The following is a 27612-nucleotide window of genomic DNA, read 5'->3' as shown; positions in this document are numbered from 1 at the left end:
GAAAAATATTCTAAATTAACTAATTAAATAAAAATTTCAAAAAGAAAAAAAGAAAAGAAATTTCCCTTGATACTAGTTATAACCAATGGATCTAGGACCTCTAGACTTCTCAAATTCACAAGGTAATTCCCAAGCCTGGACATGTATATCTTGAGAATGATTTAGGAAAGAAAACACAAAGCAGAGAAGGTAGCCAAGTGCCCAGACCCAATTGAGTCCCCCATGTTCTATTGACCATTTGGGAGTGAAGGCCATGGGTATTAAGGTAGGGAAAAGGATATCTCTTCTTCTTTACTGTCCTTGTCAAGAAGGCATGTCCAGTGAAAAAGAGCTTTCTCTCCCTGTTCAATAGCTACAAAAGGATGATTTCTTGATCCCCAAAGCACCATGCCTTGAGTTGGTACACCCACAGAAGAAGTCCTAGTTAAGTAACTACATGCTTAGAAAAGGATGCTTACCCTCATAAAAGGACATCCCTCTTCCATGCCTTAATTATTTAAGGCCAGCCTGGGCATAGATGCTTTTAGATCTTTTGCCCCTATTTGAACCTGATTTTGAGTCCTAAGCAATGTTGACATTGCCACTTTATGTATATATTCAGATGTTAATCTGAACTGGCAAGTTTGGAACTCAAATGAGAAAGCAGATCCTTGCCCCATCCTCATAGCAACTTGGTAGGCAGGCCACAAGATTTAAAATGGCATCTCTGCCCCGCATCTATCCAAAAACCATAGCTGCAGCCCACAGTTCATGGTCAGCTTCCACATAGCACAATAAGTGGGCCACAAAAAAATCCTGGGCTGACGACAGATACCGTTACTTACCACCCAAGGAAATCTCAGCCACGGTGCCAAGCTGGTGGCCAGGACCTGGAATTAATAGTAAAATCCTTTGACCTATAAAATCATTTCTCTTATAAACAAAAGATAAATCAAAGAGAGAAAAACAACTTCCTTCACAAAGACATCAATGAAATGTGGGTCAGCTACCCTGGTGGCCCATCTCTTTCCAAGCGCTGTGTTCACAGCGAGGAGTCACTGAGCAGTCACCCTTCATTTAAGAAAGAAGCAGGGGGAAAAATTCTGCACGGCTTCGAAAGCTGCCTGGAGCAGAGTTTTCACAGAGGAATCCATGCAAACGTAGCCCGTCATGTTGAGAGCATTGTTTTTAAAGCCACATCGAAGGTCTGACATTTGCTGTCACTCCATAGCTCAGTCCCTGTAAAAGTTCTCCTCGCCCTTAGGTGTCATTCCTGTTTAACATGAAAGAACAAGGGGCTGGGACTCTGCTCTCACTCTATCTCCCCAGGGGCTTCCTCTGCTCCCCACCCAGCTACATCCTCTGGAATGTTTTAGGTACTGTGGAAGCCTGGCTTCTAATGAGAGGGGAGATGTGTTTGCAGTTCTCACATGTTGGGGCTCATTAAACCCCCCTCCTGTCACGTGGGTATATATTATTTAAAGCTAAGGTTCTGGCTCATGTCTATGTCTCCCCCAAACCAGGGAGAGTAGAAAGGTGATTGATATAAATTATTAATCAGGTTTTGTTGTTCAATTGTTTCCAATTCTTCATGACCCCATGTGGGGTGTTCTTGGCAAAGATACTGGAATGGTTTGCCATTTCCTTTTCCTGCTCGTTTTACAGATGAAGAAACCAAGGCAAATGAGGTTAAGTGACTTGCCTAGAGTCACAGTGTCTGAGGTCAGATTTGAATTCAGGTCTTCCTGGCTCCAGGCCCAGTGCTCCCTAGCTGCCCTTTTTAATCATCTATGGGAAATTATTTCTTTTTTGCACACAAAAGTAATGCTAACAGACACAAAAGACTCATGGCTTACATTGGCAGAGTAACTTGAAAAAAGAATCAGGAACATAAATATAGTCTCTCAAGAAGCTATGGAACTGTCAAAAGGTATGGCAAATTTCACTTAGCATCTGCACTGTCCAGAGAAGTGCTCGATATCTTCTTGCTGGTGGTCTCCTTCTCTAATGAAAAAACTCCCCTGGCCACCAGTTAAACTTTATGAAAAAATTAAAATAAAATAAAAAATAAGTTTCATGGATATGATTGAGCTCCAGACCTCTCATACCCATAAGGGTTACTTCCAAGCTTGAATATCTTCACCTCCAGGATGATGTTTGGTCAAAAAAGGAAATAGAAAATAGAAAAGGCAGCCATGAACCCAGGCAGAAGCAAGCTTTCCTGAGGTCCCTGATCTAGCTACCATGTGGGCATGGTCACCACATGGCCAGGATGGAGAAATATTAGTTCTCTACCCCCAGAAAAATGATGCCACGAGGGTTTTTAGTGAGAGCAGCTCCTTTGGCTCAGAATCCAAGGAGGGACTTAATTGTCACTTCAAAGTACCCAGGTCTTTCAGTCCTAAGACTCCACATGGCCAAAAGCAGAAAGCTTAATTTTACTCATGTTAGGGTAGACCTCACTAACTCTGGAACTGAGGTAAGCTGTCAGAAAATGGATTCCATAGTTCCATAGTTAGGACTTCATGCTTAGAAGAATTGGCTTTCTAAAATTGTAGTGAATGTTGAGTATGTCTCCAACGAACCATATTTTATTGGATTTGGAAGGGGCATTATGGCACAGGGTGTAGAGTCAGGAAATAATTGAATATGAATCTTGCCTCTGATCCTTCAATTATTAGCAATTCTGACCTTACAATATGAATGTGTGTTTGGTAGATAAACTAATTGGGTCTATGATATACCAAATGCTTATGACACAATATTTTATTGCTACAGTGCTTATAACATTCAAATATTCAATCTGGCCTATGAGGAAATTCCATCCAAACAAAACAAGCTCTAGTTCTTGATTGCCCAAGGTCTACTATCAGGAGTTATCACTTAAAGATCTATTGACTGAATAAAGATATTCTACAAATAGGATGAGTTCCAGTTTTTAAGGGGGGAAAATGGAAGAGAACAAATTCTGCAAACTGTAAGCCAGTGAGCTTGACTTTGAATCCTAAGAAGTCTCTAGAAAGGATCCTTAAAGATATTGTTGGTGAATATCTATAAAGGAAAGCAGTGATTTCAAAAAGCAAATTTGGTTTCATCAAGAACAGTTTGTGTCATATTAATCTCATTTCCATTTTTTTTGGCCAGGATTACTAAACTAATACATGAGGAGATCACTGTGAATATAGTGGACCTAGACTTTAGCAAAGCATTTTGATAAAGTATTTTATATTATTATTTTGGAAAATATGGAGAGGTTGGACTGGATGATAATACAAATCGTAGAGATAAAGAACTGGTTGGCTGTCTGAACTCAAAAGAGTTATTGGTAATAGTTCCATGTCAACATAATAGGAAGTTTCCAGTAGAGTATCCCAGTAATCTGTGATTAATTCCACACCTTTTAACATGTCTCTCAGTGATTTAAATGAAGTCCTAGGTGGTCTGCTTATTGTATATATAGAAGATCCAAAGCTAGGGATCAGTAACAGTGGATAAGAGAGTCAAGATGCAAACATTTATGAACTGAACTTTATTGTGGGCTTCTAGTTTGACATCTCTGGAGAGTGTAGAACTGGATCTATGATGATGAACTGCAGTAGAGACACATGTGAAGTCTTTCCCTTGGGTACAAAAATACCCAATATAATAAATATAAGATGAGGGGGGCACAGAGAGATAGCAGTTGTTCTGAAAAGGATCCAAAAGATCTATAGAAGATAAGCAAACTCAACATGAGTCAGCAGGGTCATGGGATAGGCAAAGAAGTTGATGCAATTTGGGGGAATATGAGGAAAGATACTTTTTAAGAATAGAGAGGTGATAATCTCACTGTAGTCTGACCTTGTCAAATTTCATTGGAATATTTTGTTCAGTTCTAGGCACCAAGATTTAAAAAGGATATAGATAGGGGCACTTAGGGGAGAGAGAGAGAGACAGACAGACAGACAGACAGACAGACAGACAGAGAAAGAGGGGTGGGGGAGAGGGAGAGAGAACACTGATAAGGAAGATTGTGGGCCTTGAGTTCATGACATATGAGGATCAGTTGAAAGAACTGAAGAAAAAAGATTCAAGGGGACATAATGACTATAATAAAGAAAAGGGATTAAACTAGTTCTACTTGGCTCTAGAGTATAGCCTCAAAAGCACTGAGTAGAAGGTGAAAAGAATCAAATTTAGGTTTGATATTAAGGAAAAACTTCCTAACAATTAAAGCTATCCAAAAGTGGAAGGCCAGGTGACCTCTTGGTGGGTGTCTTATAGTGGGGATTCCTTTCATGTGTGAGTTGAACTAGCTGGCTGCCAAAGTTTCCTTCTAACCAAAGGGGTGCTAGATGCAGAATAAACCCATTAGCAAGAGCCAATTGTTAAATTTATAGTAGTATTTATACCATTTAGAACTACAAACCAGGGCTTAATTTATTGTTCTGTCAACTGTCTAGGCTTAAAAAAGTGATGGAGAAAATATTAACAGTGCAAATTAAGCTTAAATTTATGTCATATGTGCTTTTTTTTCCACAGAGACCCAATCGTTAAATATTTACCAGCATACCCCCATCCATTCTTAGAAAAGGTCCATCAAGGAGCTCACTTTCACAATTATGCTAAATACTCCTATAACTGCTTTCTCTGATGCTCACAAATGGTCTTGGTCATCTTCCTTGTATGTCCTACCAGTCTCCTGAGAACTTTTGTTTCTTTTCCCTTCAACATTGAAAAGTGAAGCAAGAAAACTTGTTTCCCATATGAGTGTCCTTTTCTAATTAAATTCTTATTTTTCTCTATCTTCAATATATTTTTCATTTGTAAAATGGTTATCCCATTGGTGTATTTTATATATACCAAAATGCTCCAAAGCACTTTCACACCAATTTTCACAACCTTGAGAGCCAATCATGACAGCTATTTCCACTTTTCAGAGAATAAAAATGAGAAGTTGAGGGACTTCTTAAGAGTCATTAGATTTGGAAAAGGCCTTAGAGATTGTTCTCATCATTATATAAATTAAGAAACTGAATCTGAGAGAGGTGAGAAAAATGACTCAAAATCACCTAATTAGTAACAAAACTGGAATAGGAAACCAAGTCTCCTGATTTTCTTAGCCAGGATCCTGGTTAGTACACCATGGAGCTGACACTACAGTTTAATTTTTCTAATTTTTCACTCTTTTCCTTGATTCCTTGCTCTTCAGAGCCACAGGTTGTTGTTGGGCCTAGATTTAAAAACAATGCTCATGTTTATTCATTAACCTCTGAAGCTGTAATGAGAGTCTGACACCTAAAAGAGGCTGATCAGCTCACATGTTCATCTTAATCTCAATACATAGAATACAAGGTTTTTGAAACAGAGATAGAAATTTATATATCCACAGAATATGTGATTAAAAATGGTCTAAAGCATTCTTGGTTCCCACAAAGTCTTGCCATACCTGGCTCAGAATCCTAAAGCTCTGTGATCTATAACCAGGTATGGCAAGTCAGGAAAAATGTGACTAAAATATTAATCTATTAAAATATGTTTTGCTATTTTTTTAAAACTTGGTTTAACACTGTAATGCAGTGGCTCAAAGGGCTAGTTCTAAATCCAATCTATTTCAAGACTCCATATTAATGCCTTTGTTTTAAACAAACAAAACTGAATGTTGCAAAATTATAAAGACCAAGCATCCTGAAGAAGAGATGTGATCCTTTGTAGAGGTGAAGAAAGGAAAAGAAGCAATCACAGAGTGTGAAACATATTATATAATATTAAGCTTTTGATATGTATTCATTGGTATTGCTGAGTGATACACACTTTTCAGTTTTATCCATCAATAATTCAAAAGTTTTTGTTAAAACGTAGCTCCTAAATTTTTATCTTCATTGGGGCCAAATAGTTGTTCTTGAAATCAAAAGGCATTGTATTTTTATATTTTTAATCAATGGCTATAAAACCACTAAAACAATTTGTTGGAAAGTTTTTTGTTTTTTAAAATTATTTATTTTTGCAATATTAATTTTGTTGATTAAGAAAATTTTTCCATGGTTCCATGATTCATGTTCTTTCCCTCCCCTCCTCCTGTCCCCCTTCCATAGCCAATGCAGAATTCCACTGGGTTTTACATGTGTCACTGATCAAGACCTATTTCCATATTATTGATATTTGCACTAGGGAAATCATTTAGAGTCTACATCCCCACTCATATCCCCAATCAACTCATGTGATCAATCAGTTGTTTTCTTCTGTGTTTCTGCTTTATTGGGAAATTTTTAAAAGAGATTAGGAAAATCCTGTTTCTAACAGTAGACAGCCACCAATAGGGCAATGACTAAAAAAAAAGTTCATAAATGGAATGGAATATTATTTAGTTTTAAGAAATTCTTAAAAATGTGGTGAATACAGGGAAGCAAGGAAAGGCGTGTTAAATGAGTAATGCAAAATGAGGTGAACAGAATCAGGAAAACAATAGGCATAAAGACTAAAACATTACAAACACTGTAAAATAGAAATGATAGCATTTACACAGCAAGATTGTTGTGAGAATCCAATGAGATAATATTTGTAACATGCATGGCATATCAGTGCTACAGAAATACTTATTCTCTTCCCTTTCCTACTTATTTATAAAACAGCTATAGATGCTTCTGTATTAATTATTATGTATATTATAAAACATGTTAAAATTAAAAAGATTTAGATAAAATGAAATAGTCTTTAATCCTGGTATCAACAGGAAGCCACTGGAGTTTACTGAATAGTGGAGTGACATAGTCAAATCTGCCTTGAAAGTAAATAAAAGGAAAAGCTGTTAAAAGCAAGAAGCAATTGCATATAAAAACACAACAATATTCAAAAATAAGTACCATTGGAATATATATATATATATATATATATATATAACCCAATGGGCATCTTTTATATTATGAAAGTTGATTCTATAAGAAATGTTATAAAATAATTCTAAACCTGTATTTGTAGATTGATTGTACTATTGAAGAAAATACCATTATTTTTAAGTTGACTGACAAATCACATTGAACACATTGAACACATCTCTGACTGCTGTTTTTCCCCCCTTTGTAAGTCACTACCTAGTAATGCTGCTGCTTGTGAATATTTCTTGTGTCTTTGATCATTTTTATTAACTTCTAGTTTTTCATTATATTTCTCTTTCTTTTCAGTATAATTCAGATTTTCTCATTTTCTTGTATCTTTTAAAAGTTAATTACATGTGTTATCTTTTTGATAAGCATAATTATTTATGGTAAAATATACACATATGTATATTTGAATTTTTATTTTATCCCACAATAATCAGTTTGTCAAAAATATTGTTTTTAATTCAGCTATTGTGAAGATCTGAACAGAAGGGAGAGCAATTAATCAAAGTGGAAGAACTGGCCAACAGTATCTCCTAAAGCAGATGTAGATTTAAAATAATTGTTAGGATGTTAGGGAAAAATTCGGATTTAAAAATGTTAAAGGATAAGGTTTTTCTCTCTACCCTCTCTCCCACCACTCCCAAAGAATTTAGAACAAAAAAATTCAAACATTTTGTTCAAAAATTGTCCTTGTAGGCAGCAGCAGGTAGCTCAGTGGATTGAGAACCAGGACTGGAGATAAGAGGTCCTGGGTTCAAATCTGACCTCAGATACTGCCTACCTGTATGACCCTGGGCAAGTCACTTAACCCCCATTGCCTAGCCCTTACTACTCTTCTACCTTAGAACCAATACATAGTATTGATTCTAAGATGGAAGATAAGGATTATTTTTAAAAATTTTTCTTGTATTAGTTTTGGGGAAAAAAAGGCATTTTCCCATAGTATTTGCAACAAAATTCAAATCATTTGCTTAAAAAGGCAGTCTCTGGGAGGAAAAGGTATTTTTTGTCTTTTATAATTGTCATTAAAAAGTCTGTCAAACTTAAAAAGGGTTCTATATACAGAGGATATGGGGAGAATCATTTCTTAATCTCCTCCTCCTTGGACAAGGTCTTGGTGATCTTCTTAGCCTGTAGGTTCTCTTCCTGACCCCTGATCCTTTCTTGCTTCCTTTATCTTGGATCAGCTACCGTCAGCCTGGTCAGCCAGGAGCTTCTTTCCAGGCCTGGTCTGCCTTCAGTTTATTAATGCGCTCCATCAGGATCTGCTTGTTCTTGAACATATTTTCCTTCACCTTCAAATACGGGCTGCAGTACAAATGTCAGTCAATCTTCTTGGATTCACAATATTTTCGAAGAAGATAACACAGAATCTTCATTCTTCTTATCCAAGTGGATAATTTTCCCAGTGGTGGTATCTACAGCTGATATTGTGAATTCCTGGAAATAACTGAGGTAATAGGTTATAACTGCCTGGAGGGGCGAAGGTCTGGCTCAGAGAGGGAAAGGTTGAGAGCTCTCACAATGGAGGGAGAGGACAGTGAGGAGAAGTGTTGGGAAATAAGGAAGGGTTGCTGTGGGTATGTCAGAGACAAGCTCCATGATGGGCTACCAATGGGAGACTAAGATGCAATCCATCTTCCAACCCTCTGATGGATTGCATACACCTTCAAGTCAAGCCACAGCCACACCTGAGAGAACATTATTCTAACAGACCCTGAAACTAACTCTATACTCAGTGCTGATTTCCTAGGATAGCCCTCAGGTTTCCCAAAGTTATCAGAATCGTAATGTCGAGGGGCAGCCAAAGAATTGATGCTAAATTTGGCCAAGGGGACCCGAGTTCCATATGTACTAACTATGGGTTCACAGAGTGTTGCAGAAAGCTTATAGGACTTAACAGTTCCTCGTGGATATGTTGGGATAATTCTGTTTTACTCTTAAAGAGCATAAGATTGTAGGAGAAGGCATTTGAGGCAGTAGAGATTCCAAAGCCCCCAGTACATTACTGATATTCCCAGAACCAATCCAGAAACCAATCTAGTCAAACAACACATACATGTTCTGACTTGCTGTTATGCCACTGATATATATTTTTAAAAACAACACACCACACAGAGATCCACTGTTATTTATTTTTAGCTTTGATGAATTTGTTTTTCTAATAATAGGACAATAAACAGGACAATAGGAATAGAAATGTTCTGGGGATATGCCAAATAATTAGAAACATCATTTCTAGTAGAATGATAGAAGTAGTATAAGAATTGTTGGTATTTGAACTACAAATGACCACTGTGTAAGATCATTGATTTAGAGTTGAAATGGACCTTAATTAAACTCCCTCATTTTACAGATGGAGAAAATGAGACCCAGAGAAGTAGAAGTGAGAGGAAAAGAAGTCTCAAAGATCTGAAAGGGTTCAAAGCCAAAGGAATGAGGAATAAGCTAAATTCCCCATGCCACAGACAAGGAAGCTTTTGGTGCTGGGAGAGAGGTAATGCTCTTGGGGGGCTCTAGGTATTGATAAAGAATCTGTGAGTTTAGAAATAGAAGGCAAGAAGTTGTAATTAGGAACAGCTTAGAGGAGCAGATCTCAGGGCAAAATCCTAGGGCTGGGTAGTCTTTGGAGAGGGTACAGCAATAGGGTCTTAGAATCCTGAGTGTCTTGTGGTTGAGAAGAAGGATTTAGAAATGGGGGTGGGAGAACATCAAAAACATACTTCACCTAATTACAAAATTGTGCCTAGAGCCCCAGCCCTATTTTCACACATTTATGATTTAAATAGTCTTTGGTGAGTTAACCTAGGAACATAACTGCCTCATAAAATATTAGTTCTAGGGGAAAACTTGTCCCAGAAAAACTTTTGGAATATAGTCTGTTCATAAATTTAGAAACTACCTCAGTCTCCTGAGGCATAAAGTCTCAATTAGGGTAGTGTTTATGAGACTGTCCTCACTGCTAGGCACAGGGAATGAACTATTATTTTCCTCAATTTCTCTCTAACCACCAGAGGGAGAGTATGAGCAAAGACCAACAGTCCTCCAGATGCAAACTCCTTGATGGCATCCCAAATGCAGATTTGCTTAAGTTGGCACGCTTGATTGGAACTCCAGCTTCAAACGTGCAAGAAGTCACTACCCTTCACCCTTGGGTGTCATCTTCAGGCAGCAGCACCCCTAAAGAGGTCTCAGGATAAAAGTGACACTTTCCCCCACCATACATGTTAAATATAAACCTTCCTTTTTATATTTAGGATGTGATATAGAACTAATCCCACTGGAAGGGTTTTTAAAAGTTACAAATTCTCTCTTCAGTCCACTGCAACTCCCTATCAGCTTAATGACAACTTCCTGCTCTTTTTAGGGTTTTGACTCTGATTCCCCCTCGCTCTCCTTTCATTTAAAAACCATTTGTGGCACCTCCTCTGAGGATACCATTCCAATTCACATTCCCGTCATAGATGAAATAATCAGGGGACAATTCCCATATTCAAGGTGCTCTGTGGGTCCAAGCTCCTAAAACTATGGCTCATAAGTCTCCAGTGGGGTCTTGACTTTGAATAGTCAGTCAGCAGACATAATTAACTCAAAACTAAGGCATTTATTAACAGGACCCTAAATGAATAGCAATAATAAAACGTTTTCCCCACAAGTCTAGGGTGCTCTTATCCACAAATACACACTGTAACGTCAGTGGAGAAAATGCTCTTGCATATAGAATTCAAAGGTAAGGAGGACCCCCAGAGAAAGAACTGTTGGAGTTCTTTCCCATCAGTGTATCTTTGGTTTTATTTTTGGATTTTGGTTATGTATGAGTGTGCTTGTACAACAATGACCAACATGGAAGTGTGTTTTGCATGACAATAAAAAGTAAAAAAAAAAAGAAAAAAGACAAATGTAAGGAGGAATAAGCATAGGAAACATGTATGGTCAAGGTGGCTCATTTATATGGTTCTGCAAGTCCCCAATGTCCTTTCTCCCATCATGCTCCTGTTTACTGAATCCAGCAATATCTGGCCTGGGATCCTACTCAGCTGGGATTTCTGCAATTCAGCTTCTGACTGTCAGTGCTAGTGTAGCTTCCTGTCTCTGTTTCTCTCTCCTTTGCTTCTGGACTCTATATATGGAGTATTTTTTAAAAAATCATTATCTTTTGTCTTAGAATCCAAACCGAGTACCAGTTCCAAGGTAGAAGAACAGTAAAATCTTGGGGGTAAGTGGGGGTCACACAGCTAGGAAGGGTCAGAGGTCAGATTTGAAGGCAGAACCTCTAGACATGGTGCTCTATACACTGGACTATAGAGTATTCTAATTCTCCTGGTGCTGTGTGGTCTATGAGACAATTATCAATATTGGAAGGGATGAGGGAGGGAGAGATATCTCCTCTCCTCTTCTCCACTGCCAGAGCTCATATTCTTCAAAGTTTTTCCTGTCTTAACTGACTCCTAGGCTCTCAGTTGCACACTAGAGGCATGACTGATCCTTTGGTCAGCCAATGGCTATTTGATCAATAATGCCATCAAATTGATTGACACTTATTCACACTTCTCAATGGAATAAAATGTAAATACGTCTTATTAGTCAATAAATATTTACTAATTACCTATTATATGTAAGGCATTGTGCTAGGCACTAGGGTTACAAGGATACTGAATTGGGGCAGCTAGGCAGTTCAGCTGGATTTGGAGTCAAGAAGAGTTGAATTTAAATCTGGCCTTATATACTTACAAGCTGTTTGATCCTGGGCAAGTCACTTCACCCAGTTTGGCTTGGTTTGCTCATCTGTCAAATGAGTTGGACAAGGAAATGGCAAACCACTCCACTATATCTGTCAAGAAAATCCTAGAAGAGGTCACAAAGAGTTGAACACGACTGAAAAACGATTAAACAAAAACACAGCTTTCTCTGTTAGCAGCCATTTAAATCCTATAATTGCATCATTTGAGCCAAAGAGAAATCAGTTGATGTGTCTTTTGAATACACTCTTTCCTTTTATTCCACTCCCAACCAATGCACTATGCAAACAGTTAGGGTTGGTGGCCATTAAGTTTTTATAGCATCGACATGAAAGTAAATACAAAAATAAAACCAACCCCCATACCAATTGCTTTGTATAATAGCTAAGGAAGAGCAGGAAAAATAATGTGAAAAAGATTGATTTTCAGATTAAATAAACATGCTTTCTCCATGGATGTAGAGGGGGAGAGGAAAAATGATGCTCCTCATCAGCCCCAGAGCCTAAAAGTCATCATTTTTGCTTCTCAAGAGCTACAGTGGCCTGTGAACTGGTGCAGTAGCCTTGTGAGTGAAGAGAATGGGATGGACATAAGAGATCTGGAGAAAAAAATCAACAAGATTTGGCGATTGATTGACTCTGAGGTTTGGGGGAGAGTATTAGGATAATCTATGATTGTAAAGGTGGGTTGCTGAAAAGGTAGAGATGCCTTGATAGAAAAGAAAAGAAGTCAGAAAGATGAATGTGCTTTAAGGAAGTAGTAGCTTATATTTATAGTATTTTAAGGTCTGTGAAGCAACTTACATGTATATTCATGTTTTAGCATTTATTCCTCATAACAACTTTATGAAATAGGTACTATTATCCCCCTTTCATAGATGAGGAAACAGTCTGAGAGACCTTAAATGATTTGTCTTGAGTTACACAAGTAGTAAGGATTTGAGGATTAACCCAAATCTTCTCACTTCATTATGCCTATAGAACATCTTGTTTAGCAGAGGCAGTAATGTGAAAATATAAAGTGAAAGATGAGGGATATATATATATATGTATATATATACATATGTTTGGGAGTCATTTGTATAGGAGTGATAAATGAACCCATTGGAGATGATTAAATCAAAGGAGAAGAAGACCTTGGTCAGACATCCCTAGGGCAGAAGTTAGACATGGATCATGGATAATGATCCAACAAAAGATATTGAGAAGGCTAAGTTAAATAGACAAAAGGAGAAATAAGAGAAAGCAAAATCCGGAAGGTCAAAAATGGTTTTAAAAACTGAGAAAAGGCCACTGGGTTTAGCAATTAAGAGATCACTAGAGAGCAGTTTCAGATGAAGAGAGGGATTGGAAGCTAGATTGTAAGGATGGAAAGGTGAAAAGGTAGTGGAATGTGAGAAGAGGAAACAGTTTTAAAAAATTGTTTTGTGATAGCTGAAAAAAGACTGTGAAAGAAGAGAAAAAAGAACTAAGATAACATTTCTTTAAAGAAATGAATTTAAACCTCATCTTGTAAAGAAATATGAGAATTCTTTTTTCTTTCAAAGATATTTTATTTTCACTATTACATGTGATAACAATTTTCAATGTACATTTTCCAAAATTATAAAATACAAATTGTTTCCCTTCTTCCCTTCCCTCCCCCCTCACAGAGATGGTAAGTAATTTGATCTCAATTATACATGCATTAACATGTAAAACATACTTCCATATTGATTGTTGTTGTAAAATAATACTCATAAAATCAAAACTCCAAAATAAAACCATAAACGAATGTGGAAGATAGTATACTTTTATCTGCATCTGACTCTTAACAGTTCTTTCTCTGGAAGTGGACAGCATTCCCCATCATAAATCCATCAGAATTGTCCCAGATCATTGAGTAGCTGAGAGTAACTAATCTTACACAGTTGATCATTGTATAATATTGCTGTTACTATGTACATTGTTCTCTAGGTTCTGCTTATTTTGCTCTGCATCAGTTCATGTAGATCTTCCATTTTTTTCTGAAATCATCTTGCTTATCATTTCTTATAACACAATAGTATTCCATCACCAACACATACCATAATTTGTTCAGCCATTCCCCAATTGATGAACATTCCCTCAATTTCCAATTATTTGCCTCCAAAAAAAGCTGCTATGAATATTTTTTGTACAAGTAGGTCATTTCCCCTCTTTATTATTTCTTTGGAATACAGATCCAGTAGTGGCATTACAGGATCAAAGGGTATGCACAGTTTTATAACCTTTGGGTATAGTTCCAAATTATCTTATACCACAGTTATAATTTTTATTTTGTTTATTTGCTTTAGAACCTGGGAGCTAAGTATGCTAAGTTCTGTTCTAGGAGCTCACTGGATTGAAAGCCAGGTCTACAGATTCTGGCTTCAAATCTGATTTCAGACACTTTTTGGCTTTGTGACTTTGAGTAAGTCATTTAACCCCTATTGCCTACCTTGGAATAAATACACAGCATTGATTCTAAGATGGAAGGTAAAGGTTTAAAAAGAGGAGTTATGTTTTGAAAGTTCCATATTAATTACTAAAATTGCAATTATTTCATTAAATAATTAACTCTGAACATCTGACTCAATTTATTAAATATTTATTTTATGTACTTAAGGGTTTACTTCTCTCTCTCTCATGTGCACACATACACACACATACAAAAACTGGTGGCACAATTGGTTGTTGTAAGTTGTGAGTATGGAATTTAGATAATGTCTTCAAGGAGCTTGACTACAGCTTTATTTTCTAGAAAATTAGAACAAATTCTATGATTCTCCAATAGTAATAGAAGAGGTAGTAGTATGACTGCCCGTTCATAACATTATATAATATGCTCTCTTCACAATCATAGGGGATGCATTTAAAAGATGAGGAAGCTGACTCAAAGAGGTTAAGTAACTTTCCTTTTGTCTCCTAGTTGTAGCAAACTTGAACTGATGTGTCAAGTACTATTTCCAGTACCAGGATATTATAATAATGACTAAATACAAGTGAGTTTTGAACCATACTTTTGAGTTTTCTGGCTACTATGGAGTATAGAAATATATAACACATCAGATGCTTGAGAAAGAGAAAAAAACTAGGGGATGGACTATGAAGCAAAAAGTGCTGACAATGGGGTGACATCCTCACTCATAAGCACTTTATAGGAAATAACAAAATAGGAAAGAAGATTTTTTTCATAGGCAGACTTTTGAGGTGTCCTGGGGTGACCAGAATATAGCTGTCTGAGAGGAAAACATTCCTGTCCCTTCATTGACTGAACACATTTCCTTCCTGACAAGATGTGGATTTGTAAACTTTGCCCTTCCTTCCCAGAGATGAATGTCACTATTAGAAAGTCCATTAACAGCCAACTTAGAATTCACTTTGCAGTTTAACTTCATCTGCCCCCTAAATAAAGTCAATGAAGATTTATGAAGCATCTGCTACTTTCTCATTGACACCAAAGCATGAGAAATGGACCCTCCATCCTTAATGGATCCCACAACCTAGTTGGGGAGATATGAGTCACATAAGTGGAAAAAATAAGGTATAATTTCTGTGTCCTACTTGTCCTCCATAGAATCCAAGATAAGAGGAATAAGGACAGCAAATAATTAAATATCAGATATTGTGAAATGAAAAGCTAAAATCTCCCTAAAGTCTGTTTTCTGCCAAGTTGGCAAGGCCCCTTCTTCCATCAGAAGAGCATTTTCACTATGAATCCTATCTGCACCCCAGGGAATAGTGTCTGAATGTGTCACTTGGCCATATATAGGGGAATAAGCAATTTGCTGAAGTCATTTATGATGCAGGATATCCTGTGTTTACTGTCAAGGAAATACTCCATAAAAGTTTTGGATTCTTCCCTTTTTAATATTATTTCAAATTGAGATTTGTCAGCTAAATCAATGTTAATAATCAGAATGTCGCAAGAAAAGACAGGATAGTTATAGCATCTTTTAAATTGCGTGAAACAATTCCTTTTTCAGAGAGACAAATAATCACAGATTCCTTCAAAGGATTCCAGTCTTAAATACTATTTTTCTGCCCTATGAATATCTAACGGGACATGGTTGACAAAAACCAGAGAAACATATAGTCTCTTTTTCCTTGCGAGTTCAGGGCTGACCAATAAACAACTCCCTCCACCATCCCTTTCTCCAAGAGGGAGATAGGTTCCACTAGGCATCTAGGAATGAGAAAGAGGCTTTCTCACCAAGAAGATGAAAATCTAATAGAGGTCTCTGCTAGGGCTCATGACAACAAAGAAATCATAACCTGGGTGAGTGGCAGCATAAAGTCCATGTAACCTGGGAGTGTTCATTATTACTTTAGGCAAGGAGCTCCATTAGGAACCAGTCACTCAAGGACAAAGGGAAAAAACAAAGCAAAACAGCAGACATTATTGGTGGGAGTATTTTGAAAAGAGGCACCAAAGCTATCTGCCTTAAACATTTTATTGTTCAACACTTCTCCTTGCTTAGCACTGTTAGTATGTAGAACAAATTAGTAAGGAGGACCCAAATTATAGAAGAACCCAGTTTTCTGAATTGGGGGAAAGTGGGCCAGAGTGGGGGGTAAATCACCACTAAAAATTCCCATGAGCTGAACCAGAATACATGAAGGTCCATAGAGGGTGAAAACATAATAAACCATTGTTTATACTAATTTGGAAAGATACTGGGCCAAGTTGAGGAACTTGGAAGAGAATAATAGGAACTCAACCACTATAATCTAAAAGAATAAAGCTCATTAATATTCCATGGGATGTTAATCCCTAATAAAATACCACATTGAAAAATAGTCAAAATAAAAAATCTCATGCACTGCCATGCATGTAGTAGACAACGAATAAATCTTTTTTGAATTGCATATACTCCAAAGATAATTTCTAAAGTGCAAGATGAAAGCCAGAAGACTTTGGATCATAGATTTAGAGTTGGAAGGCAGTCCTTAAGTCCTTAAGCTGGGATTTCATAAATTTGTCTCATAAGTATATCTATACATATCTGTATTTCAATAGAATTGGCTTCCTTTACAACCCTCTATATTTTATTTCTACACTTAAAAATGTTAGCTACAGAAGGTATTCATAGGCTTCACTAGACTCACCAAAAGTTTCTGTGATGCACAAAAAAAGATTAACAGTCCCTAATCTTGTCTAATTCCTTATCCTATAGAAGGGGAAACTGAGTCAAAGAAGCTAAGTGACTTGTCAAAGGTCACCCAAGGAGCAAGTGGCAGGTCTAGGATTGGAACCCATTACCTTAGGATGGTCAATAGTACCAAGTCTCTTCAATGAGAAATATGAAATTATATATATTATATTATATGCCTACAATTCTGCAATGGTGACTTGTGAACAAGTCCCATAGGTGGGGTAGCAGAGTAACATTATAGGTTTAAAAAAATGTACCTGCATGAAAACATGTAACCCTGAGAGAGCAAGTATCTGAATAAGGAAAAAGAGAGACAGGAGTGATGATATTGTGAGTACACAGGACAGCCTCTCTGGCTAGACTGAGGATATAGATGACTCAAAAGGAGTGAAATTTTGATAACACCATTGTAAGTTCATAGGATCAGTTACTCAACAGCAAGCACTGATTCAGTTCCAAGGTGAGTACTAGAACTACAAAAACAGAAACAAAGGACTATCTACCCTCTCAGCTCTACTTTAAATGTGGCTTAGAAAAGTAGGTCAGGCTGTAAAGGACTTTAGCTGCCAAAGAGAGGGATTTTGCCTTTTATCCTACAGGGTAGAGGGATTCTCTGAGGCTTTCAGAGCAAGGAAGTGATGTATTCAGACTATCAACATTAGCAATTGTCAGTGGTGCAGTGGATAGAGTGCCAGGCCTGGAGTCAGGAAGACTCATTTTCCTGAGTTCAATCTGGTCCCAGACAATTCCTAGCTGTTTGACCCTGGGCAAGTCACTTAACCCTGATAGCCTCAGTTCCCTCATCTGTGGAATGAGTAGGAGAAGGAAATGTCAAATATTCTAGCATTTTTGCCAAGAAAACTCCAAATGGGGTCACTAAGGGCTATGCATAACTGAAAAACAATTAGCCTACAAATAGGAAAGAATGGAGAGGGGAGAGACTAGAGAAAGGGGGGGGGGTTCCATAGTCATCCAGCCAAAGCCTGAACAAGAGTGGTTGGTACCAAGATTTGGCAAATTATTAATTAAATAAAATTTTTCAATCAAAAAAATTAATTAATAATCTTTCGTTGAAAAAAAAATTGGCAATTTGTTAGAAATATCTATGAAGGAGTATAAAGAGTGGAGGATGATTCCAAGGTGGCAAACTATATTATTGGAAGAACGGCAGTGATCCAGACACAGAGAGAGGAGTTGGAAAGAAGGATGGGTTCTTGGAAAAGATGAGTTCTGTTTTAGACACAGTGGGTTTCAGATGCCTTCGATGGGAAATGACCCCTCAGATACTATCTTTTTCAAAGATACCATACCTTTTGGATATCCCTTCATAGAGAAAACAGAAATCTAGAAATTAAAATGTTTGGCAGAAGATCAAATTCTGTCCTTTTCCAACTTTGTTACACATTATTTCCCTTGTGCCTATCAGTTAGGGCAGTGCCAGGGAACCTTGTAGAACTTTCGAGGGACCTTGTGCCATGCCTGCCCATCCCCCAGACTGTGTGCTGCTTCAGAAGTCTAATAGGATCAAGGAAGGTGGGGGAAGGCACGGGTTGGGGGGGTAGGTGGCTCAGAGATGGAATGCCCCACTGGGCCCCACTGGCAGCTGGTGGGGAAGAAAGGAAGAAAGTGGAGATCTTTTAGGGGGTGGGGTTGGGCTGGGTGGTGGAAGACCTACCCTCCCAACCCCCCTGCAAACTCTAGTCTCAAATAGGGGTGGGAGAAAGGGAGGGGAGTGGCCTGAGTGATCGGCTCAGGGGAGGGAGTAAGTGCTAGGGGTGAGGGGGAATGGTTCTCAGAGGTAAGGGAACAACTCTACCAGCCCTGTGTGCATGCCCATAGAGAGGTCTCTGTGTGCTGTTTTTGGCATGTGTGCTATAGGTTTACCATAATGGAGTTAGGGGATGGCTGACCAAAGTATGGGATATAAATGTGATAGAATGCTATTGTGCTGTAAGAAATGATAAAGGGGGGGTAGTTTCAGGAAATAAACATTTTTAAAGCATTTACTCTTTCATTGGGCACTGTGCTAAGTGTTGAGGATAGAAGAAAGACAGCTAGGTGAGACAGTGGTGAACCTAGAATTAGGAAAACCTGAGTTCAAATGTGACCTCAGACACTTACTGGCTGTGTGATCTTGGGCAATTTACTTAACTGCTATCAACTTCAGTTTCCTCATCCTCAAAATGGGAACCTCCTAGGTTATTGTAAAGATCAAATTAAAAATCATAAAGTACTTAGCTGAGTTACTGGCACATAGTAGCCCTTTAAAAATGATTCCTTCCTCCCTTGCTTCCTTCCTTCCTCCTTCCCTCCCTCCCTCCCTTCCTTCCCTCTCTCCTTATGGTTCCAGTTACCATTCCTGCCACTTTCTAAACCAAAACACCTTTCCCTGGCCATGACTATCTTATGTGCTTATCCCTATTAGAACATAAATTCCTTGAGTGCAGGAGCTTTCTTGCTTTTGTATTTATATCCCCAGTACTTAGTGATTCATAAATAACTTAATTCTATTTGCTTATTTTAGTCTTTTCCATGTCTATGTTTTTATAAATAGCTATATCAAAAACAAAAAGAATAAAGCTTCACATGCCAATCAATCAGTAAACATTTATTAATCACTGACTATGTGGCAGGTACTTTGCTAGGTACTGGAGATATAAATATTTTTCTAAAATTGAGCAATTCCTACTCTCAAGGAACTTAGTATTCTAAGTCGAGACAAGGTACCTCCATTAGCAAATGCAAAACTACTCAGAATAAGGAAATTCCTGCTCCAGAACAATTAATACTGCCATATTAACATTTTCTCCAATCCAGTAACATCAACCTTTACCAGTGGCATCTGGGACAGCTCTTTAAGCTTAAAATAGTATTTACTTCAAGGATAGAAATATTTTCCTTATCTTGGGGAAAAGAGAAAGGAATGAGGAACTACATAGCTAATCCTCGGTTACTAAAGTTCTCCCTTTCTCCTGATCTCTATATAATTGTATTTCTGACAGCACAGGGCCTGACACATAGTAGGTGCTTAATAAATATTAGCAGAGTGCCAGACTTGAAGTTGGAAGGACCTGGGTTCAAATCGGACCTCAGACAATTCTTAGGTATGTGACCCTGGGCAAGTCACTTAACCCCAGTCACTTAGCCTTTGCTTCTCTTCTTTCTAATAACTGACACTAAGTCAGAAGTCAAGAGTTTATTTTAAAAAAAATTAATAATTAATACATAAAAATTAAATTAAATTAAAATAGTAGTAGACAACCAACTAATCCAGAAGTTCACGTGATGAGGATCCATAAGGTACAGTAACACAATTTCCAGATCTTCTGGCAGGACTAGGGGTGGGGTTGGATGTGTATGTGTGTGTTGGGGTGGGAGGGTGAGGTGCTTCCTTTACTGAGGCATTTTCAATCACATGACTGTAGAACTGGCATTGTTCTTATAAGCAAACAGGGATTCAACCGCTGATTCCTTATCTGGCTATCACTTCAGAGATAAGCACACCAGATAGCGTGCAGAATGAGTCTTAATAAGCAGCTTAGCCTTCAGACTGCCCCGCATCCACATGTGCTCCTTGAAACCTTGAGTTTTACTTCATGCCTTGCACAACAGAATTGAAACACACACTCTAAGAATGCTCTCAAAGCCTTTCCTAGGAAGGAGTAAGTATTCTCCAAAATCTGTTCGTATGGACAAAATCTAATATTAAAGTCGTCCCAGGTAACTAAGGCTTCCAACCTTCACTAATTAGTACCATGGATGTCCCAGAAAACTCCAAAGAACACAGAACATCTGTCTCAGAAAACTAAGTCTCTGGGGTGGGGTGGGGGGAGCGGAAGAACTTAAGGTCATGATGGAAAACTCATCCGATATGTTCTCACAGCTGCTCCTGAGGTCATCGGGAAGGGTTGCAGGAAAAAAGGAGTCATCCATGCTGTCAGTGAGACACATCCCAATCCCTTTGTGTTAATGGTATAACAGATGGTACCATATGGTGGTTCAGTTCAGTTCAACAAACATTTGGCAAATGCCTGTATAAAAGACGCTGTGCAAGGTAGCATATAAAGGCCAAAGCAAAAAACAAAACAACTCAGTCCCTGCCTTCAACAGGTTTATGTGTTTACAACATGGAAATAGATAATGAAACATAAAGTCATTGGGAAAAGGAGAAAGCACTAACCACTTGCCATAGTTTCCCTTGGAGGAAACTAAGAATTCTAAGAAAGAGTGAGTGCATTCCAGGAATGAGGAATAACTTGTACAAATGTACAGAGTCAGAAGATGGAATGTTGAATTTGGGGAATAGCTTCTACTCAAGTTTTACTGTGACTTAGAGTGTGTGAGATATGGGATATAAGGTTGAAAACATTCTATGGGAAGCTTTAAATGCCAGGATGAGATTGCGTATTATGCTGGAGGCAATAGGGAGCCAGGGAAACTTCTCAAGTAGGAATTACACAAATGAACCTTGGGAAGATTAGTTTAGCTGTGTGGAAAAGGAACTTCCTAAAAAAACAAAATTAAATAAAATAAAAATTAAAAAGAATTTCCTGTTTCAGGAAGCTAATTGCAATAGTCCAAGTGAGAGAAGTGATGAGAATCTGAATGAACATGTCAGCACTATGAGTACAGAAAAGGAGGTAGACCTGAGATGGGCTGTCAAGGTAGAATAGGTCAAAACTTGACAACAGATTGGAAATAAAGGTTGAGAGTGAAGAAAATAAGGATATTCCTGAGATTGCAAACATGTGTGACTTTCAGAATGGTGGCACTCTGAAAAAAACATAGGGAAGTTGGGAAGAGGAGATGAATTTCATGGAAAGAAAATGAGTTTGCTGAGTTTCAAATGCTGAGGAAACACTAAGGGGGAAATGTCCATCAGATCATTTGTTGGGGCAGGACTGGAGCTCGGGAGAAATACTAAGGCTCTGCATATAGATTTGAGAATTATCTGGTGAGATTACCAAGAGAGAAAGAGAATAAAGTGAAAAGAGGGCCCAATGAGGGGTACCCATTGTTAAGGTGTAAGAAATGGATGGTGAACCAGCAGATGAGGTTAAAAAGAAATGGTTAGATTGGCAGAAGAAGAACCAGAAGAAAATGGCCTGTGTCAAGGAAGCCAAGAGAAAAAAAATGTAGCTAGGACAGAGTAGTCAAGAGCTACAGACTTTAACTGATATGAAAGGCTGAGAAAAGACACTCAGATTTAATAATTTAGAAATTGTTGGGAACTCTGGAGTAACTTCTACTAAGTGGTGAGGTTTCTATATCTCCCTTGCTTGTCAGTCAGTCAACAATCATCTGGCTGATGGATAAATATAATATAGAATGAGAGTGAAGGGATGGTGGAGCCAAATGAAGATTTAATATGTATGGGGGAGATTGGGCATGTCTGTAGGCAGTGGAGGAGACAGACTGACTATAAGAATCAAGTTCTTAGAGCATAAAGGATGGGATGAGACCATGGATGGAAAGAGAAGTTATTCTTTATAAAGATGAAGACCACAGAGATTTAAGTAAAGGAGGAAGGCTAGGTGAGGACAGTTTATCTCTGTAAAGTAGGAAGTGAGGGTATCTGCTGAGACAGAAAAGGTAAGAAAGGAATAGAGTCTTTGAAGAAAAAAGAGGTCTAGCCAATTGGGGAAAAAGAAAAAGACTGCCATGAAACTTGCCTCTCAACCTGAGTCCCTGGAAACCAGGGCCTCTAAGGCCTTTGGTTCCTTTAGGCTCAGAATCTCTGATGGTTTTGAAAACCATTCTAACCAGATAACTTCCTTTAAAAGGCATAATACAATGTCATGAAAAGGAGGGCAAGTGAAACAGGGACATGGACCTATTGTCAATATATATCATAAAGAATTGAAATCTTAGCTATCAATTAGGATTTGTTTTGCAATGTATACTCACATATATAGAATGACCACAGAGAGCCTGGGTTGTGAAGTGGGACACAGGTTGTCATTTTTTAAATTTTTATTTATTTTTAAAACCCTTGTCTTTCATCTTAAATTCAATACTGTGTATTGCTTCCAAGGAAGAAGAGTGGTAAGGGCTAGCCAATGGAAGAGGGGGAGCGGTAAATGATTTGCCCAGGGTTATGCAGCTAGGAAGTATCTTGGGTAATATTTGAACCCAGGACCTCCCATCTTTAGGCTTGATACTCTATCCAATGAGCCATCTTGCTGCTCCCTTGTCATCCTTTTAAGCCTTTTTTTAAAAGCCCAATCCTTATCTCTGACAAAAAAAAAAAAGACAAATGTAAAGCATAGATCTGACAGTGTCATTTTCCTGTTAAAGAAGCTACAGTTGCTTCTTCTTGTCTCTTGGAGAAAATACAAATTTCTATAGCTGGTTTAAAAAAACAACAACCTTTACCTTCTGTCTTAGAACCAATAAGAGAGACAGGCTAGGCTGTGGGGTTAATTGGCTTACATGCATGGTGCAAATATGGGACCTTTCCATTTGACTTAGAGTGAGGACCTTCCATATAGGTTGTCTCCTTTTGAATTTGAGCTACTTGACAGCAGAATTAGTCTTGTTTTTCTGTATGTATTCTTAGCACAGTGTTTTGCACATAGCACTTAATTTTTTTTTATTCATTCATTCACGCACTATATATTCTAATCAGAACGGACATCACTCAAGTGGTGAAATTCTTAGACACTTCCTAGGGGAGTGACCTTGGGCAGTCTGGATTTTGCTCATGCTAAGCATTACAACTCTTCTCTGTCTTTGCCCAAACTGTCTCATGCCTGGAGTGCACTCCTTCATCTCTGCTCTTTTCTTCAAAGTTTAGTTCAAACACCACTTCCTACAGAAAGTCTGTCCTGATCCTACCAGTTGCTAGTGTCCTCCTTGTGGGGAAAATTACTTCATCAAAATTTTGCATTTAACTTTTTATGCTTGCTATTCCAATGGAATGTGAGCTCCATGTGGACAGGTATTGATTCCTTTTAGTCCATTAATCAAATCTGTAATTTCAGGAGACCTGGTAACTCACAGGACATATAAACATTCCTTTTCTTTTCAAATGTGTAGCTTACATCTTAGAGTCAATACAAATATGAATTCCAAGGCAGAAGAGCTAGTGTTACAAGTGAGAATTAATATATCTATTATTATTATTATATTATATATATTATATATTATATATATTATATTATATATTATATATATAATATATTATATATTATAATAATTAATATATTATTAATTTTATAAAGTTTATTAATAGAAAAGGTAGAGCAGCATAGTTTAAAATCTCTTTCTTACTCTAAGTCCTCTAACCGTATTTTCCCTATTCTCCATTAATCTTTCTCTCCCTCACCTGTCTCTTTAGCCCCGTGTCTGGTCAAGAAGCCCAGGTATGCCCCACCTACTTTCTTTTATTGACATTAGATCCTTCACTGATGCAATCTCTGATAAGTGGGGAATGTTGAGAAACTAGGCTGGTCCTCCAGGACAGGGAGGGGATAAGATCCCCTGGACATATTAGGTAACTGGGGTTCAGTGACTTGCTTCAGCCAGGTTCAAGTCTGGCCTCAGACACTTCCCAGCTGTGTGACCCTGGGCAACTCACTTAAACCTCATTGCCTAGCCCTTACCATTCTTCTGCCTTGGAGCCAATATACAATATTGATTCCAAGATGGAAGGTAAGGATTGAAAAAGAAGGGCTTTTTAATCACTATTTTTATTTGTAGGCAGTTAGCCCTACTGTAGGGCCTCAAGTCCAAAAGGCATGAGTCCAAATATAGCCTCAGACCCATAACAGCTTTGAGACCCTGGGCAAATAATTTAACCTATTTCCTCAACTGTAAAATTGGGAAAATAGTACCTACCTGTTGCTGTGAAGATCAAAGGACATAATAATTACAAAGCCCTTAGCACAGTAATTAGCCTATAATAAGAAAGAACTACTTAAATGCTAGCTATTATTATTTATCCTATGGGATAGGCTGGAATTGCTTTCAGTGACAAGCATTTATTATGTGCCAGCCACTGTGCTAAGTGCAATAGAGATACACATAAGAGCAGAAACAGCCCCTATCCTCGAGGAACTCCCATTCTAATGAAGAACACAACTTTGTACCTACCAGATATACCCAAGTGGAGATGGAGGTGATTTTAGAGGGAAGGCATTAGCAGTAAGCATGTACAGAGTGAGAGAAGAACCAAAAAGGTGGAGAAACAGAAGAACCTTATAAGCTTCTTGCAGAAGGTAGAATTTCAGTCTTCCTCCTTCAGACAGCTGGAGTTTATTCAAACTTAAGAGCAGAGTCCACAAATCCTCCACTCCCCATCCTGGCTCCTTCCCTTTTGGAAAGCACTAAGAAAAACGTCCTTATGTCTATATTTTACTAAAGCTCTGCTTGGAACAGACCCTGAACTCACTCAGATTGCTCTTAGCCCTAAAAATCAGGAAGTCTCTATTTAAAAGAAGAATGGAAATCAATGGGAGAAAGCCCATGACCTGAACGAACACACCAGATACATCACAGGCATGGACTGGATTCCCAAGAGCTATCGGATTGTAATTTATGGTGCAGACCATAATACTTGTGTCTGGAGTCAAAAAAGATGATATCTGGAAATCAACCCTTGGTGAGTCTGAAGATTAACCTTTGTGAAATGGTTTCCTCTGGAGAATAAATTTGTTAAGGGTAATAGAGCTCAGCTGGTTTCTGTGAGTTACTTTGAGTCTGGTGGTAAACACTTTAAAAAGCCAATTTATTGTACTTCCTTAGTTTGACCTGACACCCCAACAATGTCTTTCTAGCTGCTGGATCTTATGATTTCAAGGGCAAAGTTTTTTCTGCCTGTATTAAAGAAGTTGATGAAAAATCAGCCAGCACTCCTTGGGGGGAACCAAATTGCCTTTGAGCCAAATGATACCAGAGTTTGGTAGTATTGGAAGTGGTGGTTGGATCCACAGGGTCAGTTTCTCTGCCATTGGAATGATTATGGTCAGCCATGATAGTGTTCTATCAGTTGCTGATGCCTTCAAAATCAAGATGGTTTCAAAGCTGAAAAGAGAACTCCTCCCACTTTTTGTTTGTTTCTGAAAATAGCACGGTGGCTGTTGGCCATGACTGCTGCCCAATTCTGTTTAATTCTAACAATTGTGGCTCCAAATTAGACATTTCTGAACAGAGTATTAAAACAGAGGGCAACATCTTTGCCATGAAACACTACTGTGCCACAAATAAGAGGACAACTGAGGATCACAACACTGCTACATACTCTATTGAAATAGTATCTATTTCTGAAGCAGAAAAACAAGACTGTCACCAATTTTGCACCACTGGAATTGATGGAGCAATAAGAATTTGGAATTTCAACACTTCAGAGTCTTTCTTCAGTGCAAGAGATCATGTGAAGCTGCATTTCCATTCTCTGGCATGGTAGACACTTGACAAAATGCAGCTCCAGTATTTGCATGAAGGTGGGAAAGACCTTACCACAAGTCAGCACTGAGAAAATACTCCTTATGAACAGCAAGTGGATAGAGCACCAGACCTTGAGATGGGAGATCCTGTGTTCGAATTTGGCCTTAGTCACTTCCTTGTTGTGAGACCCATAGCAAGTCACTTAACTCCAATTGCCTAGCCCTTACCAATCTTCTATCTTAAAAGAGGGGTAAGGGCTAGGCAATTCTAAGACAGAAGGAAGGGGTTGTTTCTTTGTTTTTAAAGAAAGAAATAAAATAGCCCTTGCAGATTAAAAAAAAAAAACTACCATAATTAGTGAATGTGTTGGTTTTTAAAAAACCAGCAATGATTTCTTTTGAATCAGCTAATTTATTCTGTAATTGACCAAAGTGGCTCTTTATGTAGGTTCTTACGGGAAGTTATCACACAAAATTAAAGCTGGATTTCATGTAAATTGTTTGCTAGAAAAAAAAATTTAATACAGAAAAAGTCTGAATGCAGATTGAAATATGCCATTCCTCACTTTATTTTCTCCATGAACTTTTCATTAGTGTAAGTGATTTGTGTTTTCTTTTACAACATGAACAGGAAAATATACTTTATATGATAATTTATATACAACATATATCATATTACCTACCTTCTTGGGAAGAGGTAAAGGGTGGGAGGGAAGAGGGGGAAAAGAAACAATTTTGGACATAGTTAATGTGAGAAATTGTTTCTCTTGTGTTAAGTATATTTATTATAATTTATTACATATTTATAACAAATCATGTGTATTGTATATATTATGGTTATATATTACATATATATTTAAAATGATAACAAAAAAGAAAAAGGAAAAAAGAGCTTTCCAACCATATATGTGCATATATAATTGAAATATTACACAAAATAAATAAAAGTATAATGCCTCACAAAATAAAATACAGGGGAAAAAAGGTGAGAATTTAGCTAAATCTTGAAGGAAGCCAAGATAGTTAGGAGGTGGAGGTAAAGAGTAAATTTATGAATGAGCAAGTTAAAGTAGATTAAAGATTGGCTAGAGAGTGCACCATATGCAATATGGTGACCAAGACAGAATTAGAACTCATTGTCTTTGGAATCTTTGAGTTTTGCTGAGAAATTGGCTTGTAGGAATTGAACAGGCAGCTTGTAAAACAGAAAACAGCTTTCTAGCTCAAGCTGTTGGGGCTCATTTTATACTTCATTTCTTCTACTCAGCTTTACTTTTAAGAGGATGAACAGAGCAGGCAGAGAGGGGGATAAAAGCCAAAGAGACATAGAGCACATAGTCTGAGGTTCTTTATAAATCAAATTTACTCACAGACAATATGTTGTACAAAGACTGACCTTTACAAGATTTGGTGTCAGGTCATAAGTGATTGTTGCATTTGGGGGTTAAGCATCTGGTTTCAAAGCACCCCCCCCCCCAAATGTGGCTTACATC

General features: G+C 37.8%; 1 pseudogene; it reads left to right on the top strand.

The window, feature by feature from the left end:
* The first annotated feature begins 974 nt into the window (after positions 1 to 974).
* LOC100026531 (actin-related protein 2/3 complex subunit 1A-like) lies at positions 975 to 26139 on the top strand (annotated as a pseudogene).
* The last annotated feature ends 1473 nt before the right edge of the window (positions 26140 to 27612 follow it).

This window comes from Monodelphis domestica, chromosome 1 (assembly GCF_027887165.1).
Source record: "Monodelphis domestica isolate mMonDom1 chromosome 1, mMonDom1.pri, whole genome shotgun sequence".
NCBI classification, from domain to species: domain Eukaryota; kingdom Metazoa; phylum Chordata; class Mammalia; order Didelphimorphia; family Didelphidae; genus Monodelphis; species Monodelphis domestica.
Note: the sequence above shows the minus strand (reverse complement) of the source record. Positions and strands in the feature narration are given on the sequence as shown.